General features: G+C 46.4%; 1 long non-coding RNA gene across 1 annotated transcript; it reads left to right on the top strand.

Moving 5' to 3' along the window:
* The first annotated feature begins 268 nt into the window (after positions 1-268).
* On the top strand, positions 269-4992 carry LOC149356099 (uncharacterized). Its single transcript, XR_016291617.1, has 4 exons — positions 269-625; positions 2036-2163; positions 4045-4267; positions 4835-4992. It is a non-coding gene; the product is annotated as an uncharacterized LOC149356099 (long non-coding RNA).
* Positions 4993-23341: the final 18349 nt, after the last annotated feature.

Raw genomic sequence — 23341 nt, 5'->3', positions numbered from 1 at the left:
GTACACATTTGCTCACAAAGGGAGCATTCACACGTATGTACACGAGGGTAACTAAAGACTATTACAACAAAAAGGAGGCAAACGCATGAAATAAAATGGCATCATCTTGATTGGACCATAGAGTATAAGCATACAGGCTGTTGAAATGCCTCGTGAGACCAGTATTCAACACACCTATTGAGAAACCAATATACAGCATATGTACCTTGCGCCCGCGCCGCGGACTTGCTAACGCCGTTCAAATCGAGCGCACAGGCTGGCAGGTCACGTGACAAGACGAACACATCCGGGCACCACGCGACCACGTGGGTCGTTCCGGCGTGCTGCCGTTTGTGCTCGCCGCTCGCTCGTTGGGGCATGTTTTGTGTTGTATTTATTTCAAAATCGCTGCTTCAAACTCGTGTTTGGTTTGACTTGTGATCGTAGCTTTTGGCACCGCTGGCAGTACAATTTCCAGCCCTTCGTGTGCTTCGTGAAAAAGCGACCGCGCCGGGAACCCTGCTGGCTTTTCGTCATGACAGCACGTTGGACTTCACCGATGGAAGCTGCTGCGTCTTTTATCTACCGGAACCGCCTTACAAAAGAAGAAAGCGGTTACTGGAAGGCGTCGAGTCTTCGTTTTCAGGTAAGACCTGTAATAATGCGCAGGAATGCGCGCAATTTGCCACCACGCAAATTAACCACCTAGCACTAAGGCGAGAAGAAACGGAAGAGATGAGGCGCTGCCGCCATTGTGCACGGTTATTTCTGCGGTGGCAAAATGCACTCTACATTGAGTCACTATAACTAGCTGGCCTGTCTGTGTTCACAGTGTATCCGTTGCGACGCGAACGCCGTGAAAATGAGCTAAAATCATTGTTCGACGTGGTTGTGCACTGCTGCCTGCACGCATGTTTTTCGTCGCTATCCGCTCGCAGCGGTTTGACGATAGTGCACGCAACTTGACCTGTTTAGCGTTGCATTATGTGCTGCGCGTACACGCGTCGATACAATTTCTTGAAGTGGCTTCGTAAGCTTTGAACACACCTATGCGAGACGATTAAACCTGCTGTCGAGCTCTAGGGGTATGCTGTGTTCGCTCTGCATTTTACGCAGCTAACCCATAGCTGCCCGCCTCGGTGGCCCATAGTGCGCGTCATTCGGTCTCTGGCGCTGCATACTGCGCTACCGAGTACGCGTCAGGGCTCGGCATTTGATATACTCTGCTCGATACGACATCGAGTCGTGTTCGCTGCAGCGGACTGTGCGGCAGCAGACCCGCCGCGGTGGCTCAGTGGTTGCGGCGCTCGGCTGCCGGACCCGATAGACGCGGGTTCGATACCGGCCGCGGCGGCCGAATTTTGATGGAGGCGAATTCTAGAGGCCTGTGTACTGTGCGATGTCAGGGCACGTTAAAGACCCCAGGTGGTCGAAATTTCCGGAGCCCTTCACTACGGCGTCCCTTATAGTTCGGGACGTTAAACCCCAATAAACCAAACCAAACCAAGCGATACGCGCTACTGGCCACTGTGGCGGGTGGTTAATCGCGTTGGAGTCAAAGGCAGACTGAATACGTCGTCCTCCAAGGCTGAACTGTCGGTGCAATCGCCTTGCAGTGGTGTCTTACAAGCTCAAAAAGCCACATCCAGTAACAGGCTGTATGAACGCGTATTCGCGTAAATAGAGGAGTGATGCGGCTTCCCCAATGAGAAAACTGCCTGTTCGATCATTAGTGTAGCCGTAAAGTGCTTTTAGTGGCTGGCGACCGTGAAGAAAAATCGTTAGATGTTGAAGAATAACCAGTCCAAAAATAGGCTCGAGCACTTTGCAGCCTTTTCTAACAGCCCTTTCAGATTAATTATTTCTGAAGAACCCTAAACAGTGCAGAGCTTATTGTGGATTCAAGTGTGAGCAAGGTAACTTTTGTCTGTTTAAACTTTGCTTTGTGTTTGTGTGAAACTGGCAGTACGAATTCTTACCCCATTAACACAGTCATTGTGGGTACGTCATCTTCCATAGATTGCACAGGTGAAATTCAAATTATGATGTTATGCAGGTGAAGTGCCTGCTGTCCAATGGTGAAGAGGTCTGAAAAGAGCTGTCACTGAAAAGGATGTCTCCGCTGTCCAACTGTGGGGCTGTCTTCCTTGTCTGTGCCCGTTCAACGTGTATTGCAGAACACATGTAAGTACTGAGTTTTCTAAAGTGCGTTTTTCTAGAACTCTGTGTTGAGATCAGTGTGCTTTGAACCAGTGTTGACGGCATATGTTGGCATTTGCCTTTGAAATAGTATATGTGTGTTTCTTCTCAATAAGGCGTCATCCAATACTGCAACTTTGATTCTGGATTTGAAGTGGCGGGCTACAGAGCAGCATTGTAAGGCGATATTACAGCAGGAGGACAGCCTTGTTATCCTTCTACTGTAATACCTGTGTCACATAGCACTCCTCCTAAACAGTTGTAGCCGTAGGATAACTTTCATTCTTCTACTGTAACGCCAGTGTCACATGACACTCCTCAGAGACCCATTGTAAGAGGCTGCGCAAAAGACACCAGGATGAAAGGAAAGACACGTATACCAAAGGACGAGCGCTGAAGTACCAACTGGTAGTTCAGCACTCGTCCAACTACCAGTTGGTAGTTCAGCGCTCGTCCTGTGGTATATGTGTCTTCCCTTTCATCCTGGTTTCTTTTGCGCTGCCTCTTACAATGATGCTTAACCGACTAGCCCACACAAAGTTATTGATCCTCAGAGACCTTTCCAGCGAAGGCATCTGATTTCACTTGAGGAGCAAAATATGAAAGGCATTAATAGTAATTTAACTGTAAACCTTAAGATTTTTGCCATTTCGGTGAGTATACTTGCTCTAATTCACATATGTTTGTCTAGGAGATTGTAGCGACCTGGTTGACTCAGATTTTTGGCTTGCTACCTGATGGCATGGCTAGACAACTCGAAAAGAATAGGATATAAGACATGAATGCATGCTGCACTAACAACTGTTTACATTATCAGTTTTCCACATTATATGGGTTGCACTGTATATACTCAGAAATAGAAAGGAGCCAAGTACAAAGAAAAGCAAACCAAACAACAAAGAGGTAAAATGCGAAATGTTACCCTCTTTTTCTCATGCACTTAGCAGCAATGGTCATAGTGAAAAATAGCATAGCAATAAAGAAGCACTTGGCTTGTAACATGCGCACCTTTTTGGAAATACTAGAGTGTAGTGGTGCTTTTGCCATTCTAAGAAACTGGCTTGTCTGGCATGGCTCTGCATCTTGATGTGACTAATTGCATCATGTTTTGTTATGAAGGCTAGTGCGTTTTAGTGCTGGTTATTGCATTACTATTTCTACTTCCTCTGTCTACTAGTGAGTCGTCAGTGTGTGTTACACTTCCTTCTTTATCACATTTAAATTTTTTAGGTATTGCACATTTCAGTGTTGTGTCAAGGGCATGTGGAAAAGCTGGAATTACAGAATTGCTCTTTGCAAGCCCAGCCTCTTGTGTGATATACAGGCAGTGCTCCTACTGTTGCATACTATTTTTATTTTTGAATATTTGCTATTACACACACTAATCTGTGATTTTCATCAGCATGAAATCATTTTCCTAAATGATTTGTGCAGTTAACGTTATAAAAAGGCAAAGTACACAATTGCCGTTTTCACTTCTTTCTTACATCGGAACCTACTACTATTGCATGACACCATCATTGTGAGGGTGTAAGTTTTGTGTTTATTTTAAACAACTACATGATTTCTGACTTGCATGCTTCAACAGGCATGAAAGCATATTACCATATGACACTATGCAATCAACAAATGCAATTCGATCTTGGCCGCGCCGGTGTAATGTCGATGGAGGCAAAATCTAGAGGCCCGTGTACTCTGCGATGTATGTGCACATTAAAGAACCTGAGGTGGCCAAAATTTCTGGAGCCCTTCACTGCGGTGTTCCTCAAAGCCTGAGTCGCTTTGACGTTAAACCCGCAATTAACGCCTCATTCCTGGCTGTGACTATAGCATAGAAATTTTATTCCTGTGTTCTGTTTCCTGCAGGTGCATTCATTTATTGCTTCGAGATTGAAAAGGCTGTGTACAAACTCTGTACGGAATCCAGAAGGATGCAGTATTTCTGAAGCGGGCCACCACAACTGTGTGGTGAAGAGAAGCAGTGGTACAGCGCAGCTTCATTGGCAGCTGCTCAGGAGAAGGATATTGGAAGGCAAGGAAAAGGCTCTACAGAAGACACTCACGCAAGTGAAAATGGATGCACTCACAGGTGATTACTGGTTTTAGCTGGATTTAGCACAGAAGTATATATTCACTCCGTCAGTGTATTCGAGAATTGCAACTCAGGATTTGTTAGTGGTTTATTAGGAAGCACAAAACAAAGGGTAATAACAAATGTATGGGATGGAAGCTAGTGACCAATTCACTGTAGGTATGTCATCATGTGAAGGTTTGTGTAGAAGAGGTTAATTGATGGGCATAGTTTGTAGCTCATGTGAGGGACAGTATAAATAGCTTAAATGGCGAGGTTCTGAGACCAATGGGGTAGTGCATGAGCAGAAAAACTAGCCAGGAGTTAACAAATTTTCATGAATGCTCAGCTGTCATGCTTTAGAAATAAGGCTGTTGGTATTTGGCAGCCATGTGCTGTGAAGCTCGGTATTTTAAAAGTGTTGAGGCCTAAGAGATCTGATTCAGTGTTGGCATTCATGGGTGCTGTCACATTAGCCATCCTCCTTTAATGCAAATAGCAGCATTTGCTAGTTGTCTTTGCAATGGGATCATTGTAGCAGTGTATATCATAATAAATATATAATTTTTCTCCCTTAATCTTCAGGCACTGTCGCTACACACAAATGGATTCAAGCTGCCATCAAGGCAATGAAAGATATTCGACTTTCTCGGAAAAGATGCACGCTATGACGCGAGGGGCCTCCAGTGCGACTCATTCGCTGCTTTTGTCTACTAATAAAGCTAAGGTTGCTCTTAGGCAAATGTGAGCATTTTTTTTTGTTCTTTCAATACATACTTGCTCTTCGTGCTTCTCAAGAACATGAATCATATAATACTTATTTGCATGCTGCTACGTACATACTACCGTGCTCAAATTTGAGAGACCCCCTGTGAGTTCTTGCCGAATTTTACCAAACTGCATGTGGGCGCCGCCTGACGAAGCAATCCTGTTGTCGAGACCGATGCCCATATGCAATATGGCACGTTTCAGTATGCACTTGCATTGGTTTCTTAATTTTGCTCACGATAGTATGTCCAAACATTGAGCATCACTATGAAGACATGTTAGGTAACAAATTTGTTTCTGGATGGTTCACCCTTCCTTTGACATCATCATCCCGGAATGCTACACCAACCGCACCAGGAAACAGTAAACCAAAGCACACCAGAGCTGGTATCAGCCGGCTGAGTCACACCAGATGAGAACACACTATGCCATGTCACAGAACTCATTTCTGAAAATCTGGTCTCGAAACACCAGGAAGGGTAATTCGCCAATTTTCTTTTGTGCGAGTGTATCGCAGTGTTGTGATTTTGAGATCACCACACGCACATAGCGGATGCACTATGTAGCTCGGAACACTGTGGCAAGGTAATAAACAACCAGTAAACTTTCGACTGGATGTATTTAGATCTTTTAATAAACAGTCAGTTAAATGTGAACTGCAGGTTTATAAACAGTCAGTTAAATATGTATTGCCAGTCAATAAAATCTCTATTTAGATCTATTGAGTTAAATTAATAAACTGCCAATTGGAATACGGTGGCCAATTTTAAATTGAAACTCAACACAAAAAAGTCTATAAACTGTCAATTAAACCACAAAAGAGTTCATAATAAACTGGCAATTAAATGTTAACTTAATATGAATTCAGTGTTAATTGACATGCAATTAAATGTGAACTGCAGGTATATAAACAGTCAGTTAAATATGTATTGCCAGTCAATAAAATCTCAATTTGGATCTATCGAGTTAAGTTAATAAACAGCCAATTGGAATACGGTGGCCAATTTTAAATTGAAACTCGACAAAAAAAGTCTATAAGCTCTCAATTAAACCACAATACAATTTATTGCCGAGAGTCAATAAGTATTTAATTAAAACTGGGTAGAAATTTTTGTAAGGGGGAAGACGAAGAAAGAGGCACTTCTAGGTCGCTGCAGCACAGTATCTATAACTTCGTCTTCTCTTGCCGAACTACACCTCATACTTTCACGGGAAGAACATCCGCTGAATTATTTCTGCGAAGGAAACTGCGGCGGACTCGCCTATCGTTACTGAGGCCAAACACGGCTGAGGCATTGAGGGCGAAGGTTGACAAAATTAAAACATCTGCTCATAAACGCACAGGTGCGCAGCGAGTGTTTGCTGTTGGTGATCGTGTGTGGGTACGCTCTGTGCGGGATAATGTGGTGAAATGGTGGCCTGGATAAGTTACCCGAGTGAGTCACCGTCAACGTATTTGGTATGTTTGAGAGACAGAGTGCGGTTTGGGCACGCGGACCACCATCGACGACCTGGCATTGCATCAAGTGCACGATCAAACATTAACCGAGACGTTGAACTTCTGCATGCATCAGACGTGGTGCCCCATTCACCTGGGGCAGGACTATCGGCTGAGCCATCGCAGTCTACCCGACGAGCACAGCGAGCAAGCGGCGAGCAACCGGTGCCACGACGAAAGAGCACCAGGGAGTGGCGTCCACCTGATCATTTGACTTATGCTTGTTTTTAGAACTGTAAAGGGGAGGAAGTGCCATATCGTATCACGATGTCTGCGCGTGGCGTGCCGCGTTCGCCATGCCTTGCTGGGCATGCGCCGGCAGCTCACCAAATTTATTTAATCCCGTGCGGATGACATGTACGGTTGTCGTTGGTTCGAGGCTGCTAGTGAGGACCTCGTAATAAGGCGTCCTATTCCCTGGACGGCGTCTGGTTACTCGGCGCCCGGTTACAACAGCAAGTATTCTAGGGCAAACCTTATCCTGCTTGTATATTACTGCTCTACATTACTTGTTTCCGAACCGTAGCCGCCGCTATGGTCCAGTGGTTATGATGCTCGCATGCCGACCCGAAAGACGTGGGTTCGATCCCGCCCGCGGCATTTGCTTTTCGTTGAAGGCTACAAGCTAGAGACCGATGTACTGTGCCATGTCATGCACGTTAAAGATCTCCAGGCGGTCAACATTATCTGGCCCCCTCCATTACAGCGTCACTCACAGCGTGAGTCGTTCTGCGACGTTAAACCCATAAACTAAACTGAACATGGCATCCCTCATAGCCTGAGTCGCTTTGGTACGGTAAACCTCAATAAACCAAACTAAACTGAACTTGTATCAGAATCTACTGGTTTCATTAATCCTCTTTGTGAACGACAGAAGTTTACTAATCCCCGGCGAAACGACCCAGGGCATAGAAAAGATCTCCGATGGGTCGCTACCACTTTTCTCATTGGAAAAATAAAATTCATTATTGGTCAATTACCTAAAAAACCAAGCAATCCTATTTCGGACAAAAAACAAATAAGGTTCCTCGCCTGAACTTGCGCTCGATGAAAGCCCGATTCTTCTAGCAGCCTACTTTGGGACAAATATGTTAATGTAGCGTACAAGAATGTTTGAACAGCTATTGGAATAGAAAACAGATGTAAGCAAGCGTGAATGCGGAAGATTAAGCTTCTGCCGTACACAGTATTCACTGATCCTTCCTCAGCACACTTATACACATTTGGTGTGGGAAAACACTACCAAAACAAACTTAAGCAAATAACTTTCTTTCATCAGAAAGTATTGAGAATGATAGCTAATGAAACGTACGATTCCTAACAGAATTTTGTAAAAAATTTGTCTTTATTAAAGTTGGCCTTTGTTGCCTTTAACTGCTTGCTGTATTGTACTGTGCAGACGTGAAAAAGAATCGCTTCTACCAAAATATTTCTGCATTAAAGAAAACCGTTCTCACGTATAACGCAAGTCATCCAGATGTGTGGTACATATATGCCCCGCACAAGAACTATGTGCTTCAATAATTAACCTATAACATTGCAGTTCTCCTCAACAGTTATGCTCATAGGTTTCCAGCTATTACCCGGTTGCCTAAAAAATGTTCAAAAAATAAGGGCTTGTGGGGACACTATGTAACAATGTGAATTATAATTAGCCAACATTTTGCACTCAGTGTGCTGCTTTTCTTTCTTTTGTGACCCTGTCAGTCCTATTTTCTTTCTTGTAACACACAAAAATTGTTTTGTTTTGTTATCTTGTCAATTAGGCTTATGAATTTCCTCTCTCCTTCTATCATGAGTTGAGGCAGTCACTCCGTCAAGCTACTGGTAGATGTGGGTTTTTGCGGGTGCTCCATATCCTTGTACCCTCGACAAAGGAAAATAAAACTGATGATTCCGTTTGATCGGGAGGCCTCGGTAAGGAGAAAGCCGGAAGAGAGGGTTCTCGACAACAGAGAACAAAACAATATGAAAACAAAACATGGACAAGAGTCGAGGAAGAGCCACAGTCACGCAGGCCTCAGATATCAACAAGGCATAGTGTGCCTTCTTGCTGTCAGTCATACCAGAATTTGAAAAGACAAACACCTTTTTGCAGTCTGGAGCTCCCCAAGTACATGTGCTTCTGGAAGTTTTGAACAGCGTGCTCAGGGAGGTTTTACTGCGGTTCGTCAAACCATATGTGATTAAAGGGCAACTGTCCAGGAGTCTGGACATTTTTGGAAAAACAAGCCCTCTGCATAGCTGAGGTATCGAAGATAACCTCTGCAAAATACTAGAGCCATGCGCGCCCCGTAAAGCTGTGAAAATTGAAATCAAAGATCGTTCGTTCTTTCCTTTCAGAAGCAAACGTCCTCATCTTCTGGTCTGGCTCCCAAGCCTTCGGGTTAACGTCATACTGAAAACTTTCACTAAAAGCGCTCCATTGATGCGTCGTTCTGACTGACGGGCGCAGGGTGGCGCGTAGCCGGTTCGTCGCGTGGTCTGCTCATTGCGTGCACGCGTTCCGCAGCGCCCGTTCATGTATGCTTTAGAGTGATCTGTGCGTACGCCGTGTCGTGTGTACTAGAGCCTTTCCCTCTCTCGCACACTCGACCGCTCCGCACACACGCTGCTTATCGCTCGTTTATCTTGTCTACACTGCCGCTGTCTTAGTTTTTGTCGGCTCCGGAAAGAAAGGTCGCAAACTAGCAGAGCACGAAAATACACAAAGTGAAGCGAACAAGTGCACATGATTGCTTTCCAAGATATGCCGGACTGTTCCCGGGTCCGCGCACAGCCGAGCGTTTCGAGCGAAAGGGACTCCCGCCCCTCCGGTTGTAGTACGGTGGGGAGGCCTCACGGAAAAAAAAAATTCTGGCATGAAAAGGGTGCTCGCTTACTAGGGATGACGCTTACGAAAAAAGACAGATGTATGAAAGGATGCGCAAGCTGACATGTTGAAGTGGTCGAGCGGATCGCGTCTCTCGATCGTTCAGTGAGCGGAGGAAATGCAACGACGCTGTTTCGTTGCTGGATGCGCACGCAGCGACTGGAGTCCAACCACGATCCGGCACAGATTTCCAGGAGATTGTGACTTGAGTCGGGCCTGACTGCAACGCATCGGCCTTCCGGACGCAACGATAAAGAATGTGGTGGTTTGCGGCAGACACTTCGCTCCGGACGACGACGTGTGTGTCGCCGTACGGGTCCATTTGTTGGACCAGTCTTTCAAGGCGTTCACGCACGGCGGGGTTCATTTCACTGCGAGGACGATCGCGAACTTTGGAATCCCAATGACAAACAAGAGTGCGTTGACAACTTCGGACAACAGCGCGTGAAAGACAGGACACAATGACAGACATGGCCGGCGCTGGCCTTCCACTGGACATTTATTTCGTTGACCGAGAAGCGGAAACAGAAAGCCAGAAAAAGGACAAGACTGTACAGGATGCTAGAAGCAGCAAAATATAGCTTTAAAAAACGAAAACAGAGAAAAGCGCATGGAGACACCACGAACATGTTGACTTCTCAAAGGCCTGCCACGAAAAAAAAAACGTCGCCAAGGACAAGCAATCTCAGACAACACGAAAGGCACGGAGTGCGCAAAAAATTGTGCGAGCACAGCGGAGCAAGTGAGCAAAGGCATGCGCAACAAGCAATGGACAATGACGATGGAGAAGCGGGGGACGAAGACAAGCCGGTAAAATACTAGGGTCAAGCAGTTTGTGGCGGACCCAACCAGGAAGGGCAAGGAGCGGAAGTGGAGGAGGTGACAAAAAAGCTTCAAACTAACAAACAAAAACAACAGGGGTGAGGAAGGACTGAGAAAAAAAACGCGAAGAAACACCGCGAGGAGACCCAAAGAGCAAAATAGAGAGGGTGTTGGGAGACCCCTCACTCCTGCCCTCCCCCCTGCTAAATAGACCGGGTAGCAAAGAGCAAGAAAAGATTTCTTTTCAAGGCGGGGCCATGACATAGACATGTTACGCACTCCACCAGATACCACGCCTTCCGCTAACATCGGAGGAGGAAGGGCGATTTTCTCTTGCGGAGCGTACTCAACGAGGCACGAGAGAGAAAAATCTCTAGGAGGGAAAGGAAGGGGAGGAGCAATGCAAGGTAGCTTGATTGTGATGCCTGTAATTACACTAATAATGAGTAGTTTCCAAAAATATTTGTGGCCGCGCCTTCCGGGGACGATGCCTCGCTACCAGAGAGGTAGAAAATATTTTCGAACAGGAGGTGGCCAGTTGCCCTTTAAGAGTAGTTGTGAGCTAACAGATATTGATAGGAAATCTTCTGGCAAGCAGAGGGGTGATAATGACCTAGTAATCAGCAGCCAAACTCTACAAATCCTAGAAAGGCTGAAGATTGAGTACAAGCAAGAGTTTGTTGCACGAGTAAGAAGATTTTCTGTGGTGGTAAGCGACTACGACATCCTGGAATTCCCCTTGAAATCTGAGATTCTCAAGAAAGCAGAAGAGGCAAGGCTTTCCAGCATTGTTACAGCAAACTTTGCTGATGTTAAATACTTCATCAATCGCTTTCCAGTTCTCTTGCCAGTTTCTGAGGGGCAGGATGATGACTCAGACCTGGATGACATTCAAGCCCAGTTCAGCCGCCTTCAGCTCGAAGAACTTAGAGTAGACGTAACTACACAGGTGCCAATAGACGAGCAGTGGCATGCTATTGCCAGTATTCAGGACATTGATCGTACTTTTAAGTATGATAAGCTCTCAAAAGTTATGTTTGGGATTTTGACTCTCCCGCGCAGTAACGCAGACTGTGAAAGAGTGTTCAGCAAAGTGAAGGAGGCTTGTACTCAGTTTCGCTCATCCATGTCAAAAAGAGCCTAGAACTGCTCTTAGTTGTAAAATGCAAGGATTCTGGCGTACGTCACATTCAGGTCTTCGACAAGGACTTTCTGAGGCGGCAAAAGCTGCAATATCCTCAATATTGTCCCAATCTTTCACTTCGAAGACATCTTTCAGGAGTTGTTTGCATGATGTATTGGAACACCAGCTGAAATTGGTTTGTTTACATAGCCAAATAAAAAATGTGATGTACTAAAACATAATTTTAGTGTTTTTCACCGAATTTTTGTATTTATAGGCATCCTCTATAGTAGATTTAGCATCGTGGTGTTGGCAGGTCTGCACAAATATTGCGTTTCATGAGTAGTGTGCTCGCCAATGTCTTTTGCGATACACTCTTAAACAATTTTTCCTTGACTGCCTGGGACTTGCCTTTTAGTCATCATAACTGAATCGAGAGGAGGATTGTTGCATTTCAGGCTATATATCTCAGTCTTTTTTTCCTAAATCTCAGCTTCCTCATTGGAGGTTGAGTTATTTGCTATTTTAGAGAGTGATTGTCGACGTTGATTGTGGACACAATATAGCACGCAGAAATAATGGCAGAAATATATTTTCTTCGGGTTACTGGTTAATCTTCAAAAACATTCATACCTCAAGTGAATTCTAAGAGCCCCACAAGCCGTGAAAAAGTCTCAATGTAACAGAACAGCGGCAGTTTAAGTGTATTATAGAAATCTCTCCCCCTTTTGCTCCTTGCGCGTATTATGCTCTGTCTCCAGTACTACGTGTATTTTTCCTAAAGCACCTCGAATAAGATTTCAACAAGAGCGACAGAAACTCTTGCTAAAGAAAATCATCGAAACGGCACTCCCTTGAATATAAGTGCAGTTCCACTCCACGTATAAACATGCGTTACGCAGTTACGTATAGTGACACGTGGCGCACCGTTCTGCCAAACGGCTTAGAAAATGCAGTTCAAAATATTTTAGCAATATGTGAATCAGAGTTTCGGCTAATAAATGGAACGTTATTGCAACAAACTTCCAGCTACTAAGAGGATCAATAGGTGAAACCAGACCAGGGGTGTAGGCTGAGAGGCAATGGCGGCTACGACAGATGCTGAAAGACGCCAGAAAATGGCCCGCCCGCGAAACCACTCAGGAGCGCGACGCGTGATCGAAAAGACGCGAAAGCATTTTTGCAGACTGGTTGGCTAATACTAGGATCGGTTTTAGCGCTCTGTCTTGTCAAGTTCGTTCATTCCTGTGCTGTATTTTTGCATTAAAAACCAATTGCAATCGAAAAAGTACGTGAAGTTAAGTTTCCGCGCGCGGCTACAGCCAACTCCTGCTGGGGCCGATGTCTACTTTGCGAAGCACTTAATACAAGGTTAGTTGGGAATATCTTAATGCATGCGTTTTTTGCGGTGGAGCGCCTTCCAGGAAAAGTCCTTTGCATCGCACAAGTCATTGGACTCAACGGCCGAACTTCCACCTAAAGGAGGACTTGTGCCCTTGGCCAGACCAGTGCGACTCCATTATGGAAGGTGAGTGTGGCCAAGAGGTGTGAGCACCTGGCTTGCGCTGATTTTTGGACACAGTGCGAGTTTAACGGCAGCTCGTAGTCGACATACATCGATGAAATATTTATTGGTCCGCGCGAGGTTACAAGAAGCTTCCAAAACGCGGCACAGATGTCGGATGGAAGAAACCCTAAATAAAATTCTATTCTTGACCGGTCAACACCGCAAAAATTACAGCGGCTTGCGCGGCGCACGTTGGGAGAGCGAAACATATTTCCGGGCAGCTATCGAAGTAGTCCTAGCACTTTTTAGCTGGCAACTAAAAGTGCGAGGGGGGGGGGGGGGGGCAACCATAGCTCTTTCAAAAATCCGGCAGCGTGGACACTGCGAATGCAGTAATCTGAAAAAATGTTCCAGTGAATCTAGTACACACCACCCGCGTTGAGTCTATCGCTACATTATAGAAATTGATTTTGATCGTGAGTTGTATCTACTAGCTGCTCTGCAACAAGCGAGTCTATCATGCTTCTGTATTAAGTACCGCGTCAGTATATGGCCCGTAACATACAAATTGGCTGAGGCTTAGCTTGGTTAAGCCCGGTAATTGCGAAAGCAGTTTCCCCTGACTGCGCCTAGGTTAGCTGGTGGTGTGTCTTGGTGGTGCTCTTTGTAAGGGTTATGTTTTCAAATTTAGTTAATGACGCTTAAGCTTCACCTTTATTAGTGGAACGCGACAGCGCGTTGTAGCGCTGCCAGGCAGTCCACGGAACGCCACCACCCGTTCGGCGCGATGCCTTGCCCTTTGAACGCCACGCTTTTTGAGGAAAGGAAATTACGCAGTAATTCTCTGTCATCTCGGTGGATACCCGAACCGCACCCTACAGGAAGGGAGGACGCCACCACCCGTTCAGCGCGATGCCTCGTCCTTTGAACGCGAGGCTATAGCCCTGGCTGCGCCTGGTTTGGCTGGTCACGTAGAGCGAGCGCCTTCCCCACGGCAGCGGCGCGTGCAGGATTCGCTGGGACGATCGCGACGAGCCGAGTTGGGGCCCCGCTTTTCCACAGCTGGTATGACGTCACATATAGGTCACGCTAAACGTCAATGGTGTATTCTCCGGGACGACGGCCAAGAGCGAAAACCTCCAGGAACATTGCTTTTCATTCAATTCATTCAATTCATTTATTTTCAACTCGAGGTTGAAGGCCCCCAAGCGTAAAAGCTTGAAAGGTGCCTGGGGGCTCATACAAGGCAGCAGTGGTTACAAAATAAATTACAGTGTAAGTACACATCTTCAAACAATCATTCGAACAACTATACAGTACAAATATTAACAAAACAGTCGTTGTTAATGAGAATTTCAGGTGATCGGCGTTCGGCCTCAATTCTTCCTGAACATGAGAAAACATAGCGGAATTGACATACAATACAAAGTTAGCATGATTATTGTACACAGGTTGTTTAGTGGGTTACAAAATACTGTCGCAGTTGTTTTTTACTGTAGGTCTCGAAATATACATCGTTCTTTTCATAATCGTTCAGAAGAAATGGAAGCAGGTACTGTAGGGACTGACAGAGATACTCGGTACGGCGGTGTGGTACAAACCATCTGTCACAACTACGAGTACGACCATCGCTTTTTTGTTTACGTAAACTTGCGGTGTTCTTTAAAAACGTTTAAAAATAATATTACCCCGAGGCACGTAACCACATGTTCACGCATGAAGCTGGGTGTGCAGGGCGGTATTCAACGCCAACCGTCGTCAACTCGCGCATTACTTGGGTGATATCAAAAGACGGATAAATAATTGTCAGGTGATTGGAAGGCTGTGTTAGTGCAAAGCTTTCATACCCTGGACATGCCGGTGGCCTTCACACACGAAAAAAAAGTTTTTCGACATGAATTGTAAAAGATATACCCTTGTCAGCATTCGCAAGCATGCCTGGTGCATAAACGGCATCTTTGCATGGGAACCTCTGGCAGCCATTACGTAATTAAGATAGTACATGACCGATTCTCTACGCGGACTCAAAGCACAAAAAGTGTCGACCGCCTCCTATCCTGGGTATACTGGGTACGCCGGCAGCTGCTCGCGGTGTTTCGTTGCTGTTTTTTTCCTTCGTCCTTTCTCGCGCAATAGTTTTTTTTTTGGTTGTAGAAACGGCTGAAGGCAAAATCTTTAGGCAGGTTGTACCGAATCGTGGTTCGACTCCAGTTGCTGCGTACGCAACCAATATGCGAAATAGCGTTGTGGCCTTTTCTCCGCAGACTGAACGATCGAGAGACCCGATCAGCTCGAACACCTCAACACGTCACCTAGCGCATCGTTTCGTATATCTGCTTCTCTTCGTCAACATCATCCCTAGTTAGCCAGCGTCCTTTTCATGTCTGTATGTTTGTTTACGTGAGGCCCCCCTTCCACAGTTTTAAGACCAGAGGGGCGGCAGTCACTTTCGTTCGAAACGCACGGCGGAGCGCTGACATGGGTACCGTCTCCCATTTTTCTAAGCTAGCCTGTGAAACCCGTGCGCTTCTCCGTGTGTTAGTGTGATTCTTCTGCGTGTTTGTGTCTTTTCTCTGTTCCTAAGTTCGTGGCTTGCAACGGTGAAGGATGAGAGAGAATCAGCACATGTGCGGAGTGGTCGAGTGTGCGAACAAGGGTAAGGCTGTACGGCACCGCACAGCGCACAGACCACGCCTAAGTATGTATGAACTGGGGCAAGAAAATAAAAACATCGTTTTTGTTGGCTTGTGCGCCCACAAAATCGTCTCCGCTTTGCTCACGCGGAACGAGCAGGCAGCGCGACGAGTCGACTACGCCCGCCTTTCAACTGTCAGTCAGAACGACGGACCAATGCAATATATTTCGCGAAGGTTTTGGGGGATAACGTCATCACCAAGGCTTGGATGCCAGCGTAGCGGTGGCGGACGTGGGCTTCCCGAAAGGAAGAGTGAACAGGCTTTGATTTTCAATTTTTACTGCTTTTCAGGCGGCGCTTGGTTCTCGTCTTTTGCAGGGGTTATATTTGATGCCTCAAATATAAACTGGGGCTGTCTGTCTAAACTGTTCAAACCCCAGGTCAGTGGCCCTTTAAGATGAATAAAAGAAAATACTCTGAGCAGTCCCTCACAACGGTAAACAATATCTCGTTTGTGTCACCCATCTCCGATGCTCCGCTTTTTTCAACTGTTGGTTCGTGTTGCGTTAAACCACAACATATTCTCATTCTGTAAATGTGGATTGGCTGTACGCGCATGGCTTTTTTGCTTCTAAGTCTGCTGCCACATTTTCTCACACTGCTTAGAAAGAACAAGTGTTTTTTTTTTCTTTAGCAAAGGTTAATAGCAAAATTAGAATACAAAACCAATGCAGGCTGCAACAACATGAACAATGATTTCAGTATGAATGAATATTTACCGTTGGCACAGATCTCTTACATCGTAGTGTATTTGCTGCTTTAGTCTATCCTCTTCTGAAATTCGTTAGTTCGTGCATTCGTTTTCCAGCTCACCGTATATACATAAAGCCTTCAATAAGCTGCGAGTGTTTCAGCTGTGCATGCCGAGAGCACCGCTTAGATTTTTTTTTTTGGAGCGGGGGGGGGGGGGGGGGGCGTTATGTACGCAGTGGCGACCTGCACAGATCCAGAAGACGTAAACAGCTTCCGGCAGCCACATATATCAAAGTCTTGCTCTCACTGAATCAGCCCTTATTTATTTAATTGTAGGGCCTCTTATGCGCAAGCGGTGAAGGAAGAGGCCTTTTTTCTTGATACTTTATGCCTCACTGTACTTACTCTATGTGCTTGTGCGGATTAAACACTTATTACAGGTCGTCTAAGCTAGGCTTCCAATACTGCCTCAGCACCCACGCAGCAAACCTTGGCAATTACTGGGCAAAAAAAGAAACGAAACGAAGGAGGGGAGGGATGCCCTTTGTGCGAATGCACAGCAGATATTTCCAGCCAGTGGCGTATCTCACCTTTCTCAGGCCTTCCTCGTCTCTCCTCTCCTTCCGCTTCCTCGAGTCGGCTCGTCCTGTCGTCATGCCCATTACCCGGTTTCGTTCCCCGTTCGTCTCTTTTCCGGGAACTACGCCGTAGCCGCACCTTCTGCATAAGACATGCATAAGACAGAAGAGGCACATAAAATCATGTTCCGAAAAAGCGCTCTCATGCTAGTTGCATGGAACCTCTCGTTAGCGGGTGGTTCTTCTTAACTACTATTGCTGGTTCTTTGCTTACTTCCCCTGGCTGCAATGAATCGCAAGCACGAGTTGTCCGCAGTGATCACGAAGCAAAAAAAATTTTCTCACATTCAACTGCTGGTCAACAATGTATTATGAAACTAATAAACTTTGCATTTCATGTTTCCCGGAGACATTTGCCGTCTATAACACGACAGCGCACAGATCCTGTATGTATCAAATTAAAATGTATTCTGTCCAATTCGCTTATTTCTGACTGTTTTTCAATTTTAAAAAATGGCTGAGGCTTAGCTAAGGTTAAGCCTAGTCAGATGCGAAGCATATTGATGGCTAGGCTTGGCAATACATGACTTTCCTTGGTTGAATACTTGGTCATTTTAATACAACCACTAGAAGCCTTCGTCGTGGGGGAAGACAATGGCATGGCTACAGCGGAACGCCGACTAACCCCGAGACGCGCGTTGGGTGAGCGCCTGGATTGCCACGGAAGCCGCGTCCGCCTGCCAGGTGGAGTGAGCGTTTCACCTACACCGAGTGTGAACGCGCGTTTGAAATGCGCGGGAGTGTGACGTCACCATACCACGTGATTCACACGGCGTGCAACCGCAGCGACGGCACAAGTTGGAGCCCCGTCTCTCATCTGTCGTGACGTCATTGTGTCACATGGTGTGACGTCATGTATCACGTGATTTGGAGGCGCACAACCACAGCGACGGCGCGAGGTGGGCCCCCGTTTCTCCACTGTCGTGACGTCATCGTGTCACGTGGTGTGACGTCATGTATCACGTGATTTAAAGGCGCACAACCACAGCGACGGCGCGAGGTGGGCCCCCGTTTCTCCACTGTCGTGACGTCATCGTGTCACATGGTGTGACGTCATGTATCCCGTGATTTGGAGGCGCGTAACCACGGTGAAGGGCTGAAGTGGTAGCTAAAGTAGTATGCTTCGCATAAAAGCACCTGCGGCCTCTTCGGTGGCCTCCTGTGCCAGGGCTGCAGGGCCTCAGATTGCGTAAGCTTATGTTCTGTCGTTTCGTTGTACTGCGTAACGCAACTTCAAATAATTTATGTATGTGGCTTGTCGTTTATGTCGGTAACTTCCTGCCCTCAACGAACAGGCTAACCCCGAAAACTCAAGGGTTTGCTTAGAATGCCGAATTAAATTTCATGCTTAACCGTCCAGTAATGTTAGAACACCAGTTTACTATTTTCTTCCGTTGGAATCTTAACTGGCATCTCCCACTTTCTCTAGAGGTTCCCTGATAGTTTGATCTCCTCCCCTACACCTACACATCAAAATACAAGCAGCCTACGCATCCACACCGTTCACCTTAACCGTTTTTCATACCGAACAGCGCTTTTCAAGCGTGCTTATCACGTTGAAAATCCCGTGATCTACTTTCTGATCAGTCCAGTACCATCGGTGTTTAAGGCTAGCCTGTCGGGTGCCCATGTTATTGAAAGCGTAATATTTGCTCCAGATCACAGACATAGCACACATTAGGCGAACGCGAAGTCCGATAACAGTGCGCTTTTCTAGTTTCCACGAACCTCTTCCCATTTGTTACAACCCCAAAGAGCCTAGTTTTAATGGCAACTGCATTTTTCATCCCATCGATATTTTCGCCTTTGATTTGCTATGCAGTTGCCACGAAAGCTAGTGGCGGTCCCGTTTCGATGGAGGCGAAACGTCGAAGACGCCGGCGTGCTGTGCGATGTACAACGAGGTCTAAATTATTCTGAAGCCCTCCACTGCGGCGTCCACCTAAGCCACGCACTGCTTCTGGACGTTAAACGCCAATATTTGCAAATTTATTTTTAGTTGCATGCCTTAAGTGTCGACAGTGTCAAATTCTGACTGGTACAGCTGCGCAACCTTTCGTGTTAGGTTCGAGACCTCCTGTGCAGCTCTAAGTGAAAAGTTGCTGCAGAGCCAGGAGGCTTGAGCAAGAGGGCCTTTGACCACTTTCGGCCCCCGCCTCTTTCTCCCCCCCCCCCTCCCGATCCCAACGGCAAGTGAAGGCATCGTTTCTAATATTAAAAAACGTTTGTTCCTCTTGGCCTCAGCTTATATAAGGAAAACATTAAATTCATTCTGGGCCAAGCAAGCGAATAGCGGATTTAAAACACGCCACCAGAAGTCTCATTACTGTGCAAAATCCGAATCATAGAGAACCATCTCTTCACTGGGAAAAGCACTTATTTATTAATGAGCTGGGAAAGGTATTGTGTATAAAAATATATGCCATTTTTGACACTGCGGGAACCTAATTGCCAAACACCGAAAATCATTTAGCAACGTAAAATTGATGCCTCGAACAGCTAAGGTTCCTTAATCACAATTTCTACGGCTCAAAGAATCCATAGTGGCTCTTCTTCAATCTTTTGTCGAGTTTTAAATGATTCATACACCTTTTAAATTGCTTCGAAGCCTACCGCAAGTTACCTGAGCACACTATACCAACTAAATATCTTTTCATGTAATGTGTTTTCACCGTAGCAGTAAGGCATCAGGTGAGTGATGATCAATACCTCTCAATTTTACGTCTTGTGGGGATTATTGAATTCTTCCTGCATACCTTTAGTTTGGAAACTGGGGTAGGCAAGAAGCAAGTCCCTTTGTAGATATATTCCTTTAATTCAAAATGTCGTCATTTTTTGTACTCTTACACATGGGTGGCGACGATCATCGCGGACGATCAACGCGGGAATTTGATTGAGATATTTCGTGGTCGTAAGGATTTATACGTTCTTCGACTGCTTACTGTGGGTTGTAAGTGGAAAAGAATAAAGATACGTTCTGTCCCGCTGTAGTCACTCGCCCGCCAGCAGTTGCTTTCAGTTGCCGGCAAGGAATGTGCGCAAAATCTCGAAAAAAGCTCATATGAGCTGGTTGAACTTTTTTCTTGTGGAAACGCGTGCAGTCTATAAATTTAAATGCCTATCGAATCTCTATGCAGCAGCTTCACTGAAGAGAGTCAACACTCATTTAAAAGGCGCTACAGTGCGACCTTGTCAGTCGGCGCCTCATGTAATGCGTGTGCTTGCATGAGTATCCGCATTCTGAATTTTTTCTCCTCACTGAGTGAATTGGGAGGAGATGCATGCATGTGGTGCTTCTCAAATATTTTTCAGCATGACTCAAAAGATATGTGCCTTTCCACGCACTGCGCAGAAAACAAGGAAGGCCTCTTGCTCGTGTCGCGCTTCACACTTGGATCACATAATACATGCGTGCGCGTGTCTGATCGCGTACTCGTAGTGGAATTAGCGGCAGCTCTTGAGAAACGCCTCAGACACCATGCTAAGATTAGCTGGGCGAACCGACTTAAAAGCCGAAATATTTCGCGATTTCGAATTCGCAGGATACGACTGTAATAAGAAGCGAACGCTTCTGTTTGCGAGGCGGCGAAACGATCCCGACACGATCGATCACACACGCATGCACAAAAAAAAACGCACACTCACACATATGTGCGTACCCTCACGCACGCATACGCATGCACACAAACGCACACACGCTCGCTCACATACAGACACGCACACACGCGCAATTACACACGCGCACTTACACATGTTCCCAACAACACACGTTCTCGCGCACAACCACACACACAAGCACAACACAGTTAATAAACAAACAGCTAAAAAATAAAGAAACAGCGCGAACTTTCGGAAAAGGCGCCAATACAGGCAACACATACGATGTGCACCGTAGCCTAGTCGAAATTAGCCCTTCCGTCGCATTTAAGATCGAGGAAAACTTCCCATGAAGTACTACCGTAGTTCTAGTCCGTACGAAAACGGCTTCGCGGCAAGCTCTCCAAGCACCAAATCGTGCCGATAAGTCTGGCTGCCCGCGGCCAGCCTGAAACCGCTCAGCCAGAGAAAAACGAACGCGCTCTGGGCAGCCGCTGGAAGTGCGCGTAGCAACCTGAGACAAACGAGCGCCTGGTTCCGCGCCTTGGCAGCCCGCGGGTAGGGCGCAGGCAGCCAAAGGTAGATAATCGAAGAGGCCCACGATATATCTACAGTGACATTCGCTGGAATAAAATTCCCCGCTGGGCTAATTGCGTTTCCGCGATTAGTGCGCCTACTGAATCTGGCCGGGATGCAATAGCGAAGGAAGCTCCTAGGGCTCGCTTCCGTTTACAAAGGTCTCTGGCGCCTGATGACGGCTTCGAAGAGCCGCCTTAAACTTCTTGCCTAAATGCGGATAGTTAAGCACAAGCCTTGTAAATCCAAGGCCGCAAAGAATAGCCGCGAAGGCTGAACTAGTACGAGAGTAGAACAAAACAACGACTTACGGCTTCCATGATGCGATGTCGGCCGGCTTCTGAGAAACGCGTGAGAACGTGCGCGCATGCACAGCGTCTTCCTCGTAACGCTGATGATGATGGAATTAATCTCGTCACCTGTGTTTCACGCATTCACAATCTCGCCGTATGGCTGCGCTTGGGTTGGATGGGAATGAGTAATTACTCCCTTATTTGAAAGAAGAGAAAAACGGAGGACGAAGAAATTTAACCGCGCTTCTGAGTCCACAAATGCGTATTTTGCCATTAACCCGCATTATTAGACCATTTTTGTTTCTTGAGCCACTGCTCCTGCTATTTATAAAAACCGCTCAGGAGCGGCACTTGCAACCTGGCCCTGTACCTTCAAAACTCCCATCTTGCTACCGTTTGGCGCCATCATTAGTCGGTTAGGCAACAGGACTGTTTCGTCTGTTCTTAAAAATTCTTAATAAAATCAGACTGGCTGCCATGCTGGACCTTAAAATGCTACTCACTGTCTCTATCTACAGAATTCAGACCACCACCCCTGTATTTGATGGTCTCGGCTCTAACGCATCTGCTGTCGTCTACTTTTTTGTTGCTGTCTCTTCCTGGTGTCTACTTCCTCCCAGAAAACAGTATCGGCTGATGAGCCTCTATACACCTTCATGTTCTCAGCCGATCTCCCGTATTCGTATTCGACATTTGTTGCTTGAAACAACAATAACAACGTCATGAGCCTGCTTCAGGAGTCAATGCTAAAGCACTTCGAGTCGTGACAGGTCTAGTTTCCCGGTGATTTCCAGCGGCTGAAGTTACCGCCGAAAGCAGATCGATGCTTGTCCCGACAGAGCGATTTGACTGTGGAAAGTTTTGGCTCCAGAGTTCCTGCGGTAATTTTGCTAGTAGCATGTCCTGTTGCCCATATGCATATTTGTGTTTGCTTCTCATCAAGCTTGAATGTAGAGATCCTGAATCCGTTTACCTCCTCCCACAAACTTGTCTTCTACGTTACTCTCCCGCAGCTGAAGCAGGGCCCCTCGCTTCGCTGTTCAGAATATTAAGTCAACGCTTATCTTAGTTATCTTCACTGTCAGTTTTCTGCTCGGTTACTTTTGCTTTTCTTTGACGCACTCATCTACTAGTGAAACAGTTATACTGCACCCAAACTGAAATTTGGCCGCACGTCGGAAGCCCCGCGGTTCTCCCCTGCCCGCGAGCCGTAAAGGCAGGGGTTGACGGCTGCGGCGGCAGCAAAACGCGTGCCCACTCATCAGTTTTGGGCATCTGAACTGAACGGTCCGACACTGTTAAGCACAAGAACACCAACCAAGGAATGCTATTAACTGTTCGCAACACACGCACGTCGAACCACAGCTCGAGTAAGAATCACGATTGGTCACCGAATGAGGGCCACGCTTACTATTGAATGGGTCCGCAAGCCGTATACTTCATCTGATAAGTCGTTTGCTTCACTGTGAAAGGTAGTACTTTTTCGTCCAGTAAGGGCCAAGGAATACAAGAAGCAGTTCCTCAAATATTTCAGCAGTGTTCAATATTTTACAAATGATCATGCGGTAACTGATAAGGTAGTCAAGTTTGGCGTTCTAAAATACAGGGAGCGCTTTATACAGTTGTTAAATTACTAGAGAAAGTCCGCATGAACACAGCACTGCGAAGTGGTGCGCGGCCATTCGTGAACATGGCGTCTGCCGTGTCTGCCGAGTATCCTGCGCCCAGCTGGTGGACATTGCTGCCCTTTCCTTCCGGGTGATGGACCCACCATCCAAGGGGTTAGCGGAGCGGTGGAACACGTTTTGCAGCGCATGTTGTTCTGATTGCCTTAGATCGCTGCAGACTTCACAGCGCTGCTAACGACTTATAAGACGGAGCATATATTCTCGCCCGGCCATAGAGTTTTCCAATATTACCTAGACGGAAAACTGGCCCCACCGGCTATGCAAAACACCTTATCCGGCATTTCATCCGCCTCAGTGAACGCCCTAAAGACGAGGTTTCTTA

Source organism: Amblyomma mixtum, chromosome 3 (assembly GCF_055824585.1).
Source record: "Amblyomma mixtum isolate Tamu chromosome 3, ASM5582458v1, whole genome shotgun sequence".
Classification (NCBI taxonomy): Eukaryota; Metazoa; Arthropoda; class Arachnida; order Ixodida; family Ixodidae; genus Amblyomma; species Amblyomma mixtum.
Note: the sequence above shows the minus strand (reverse complement) of the source record. Positions and strands in the feature narration are given on the sequence as shown.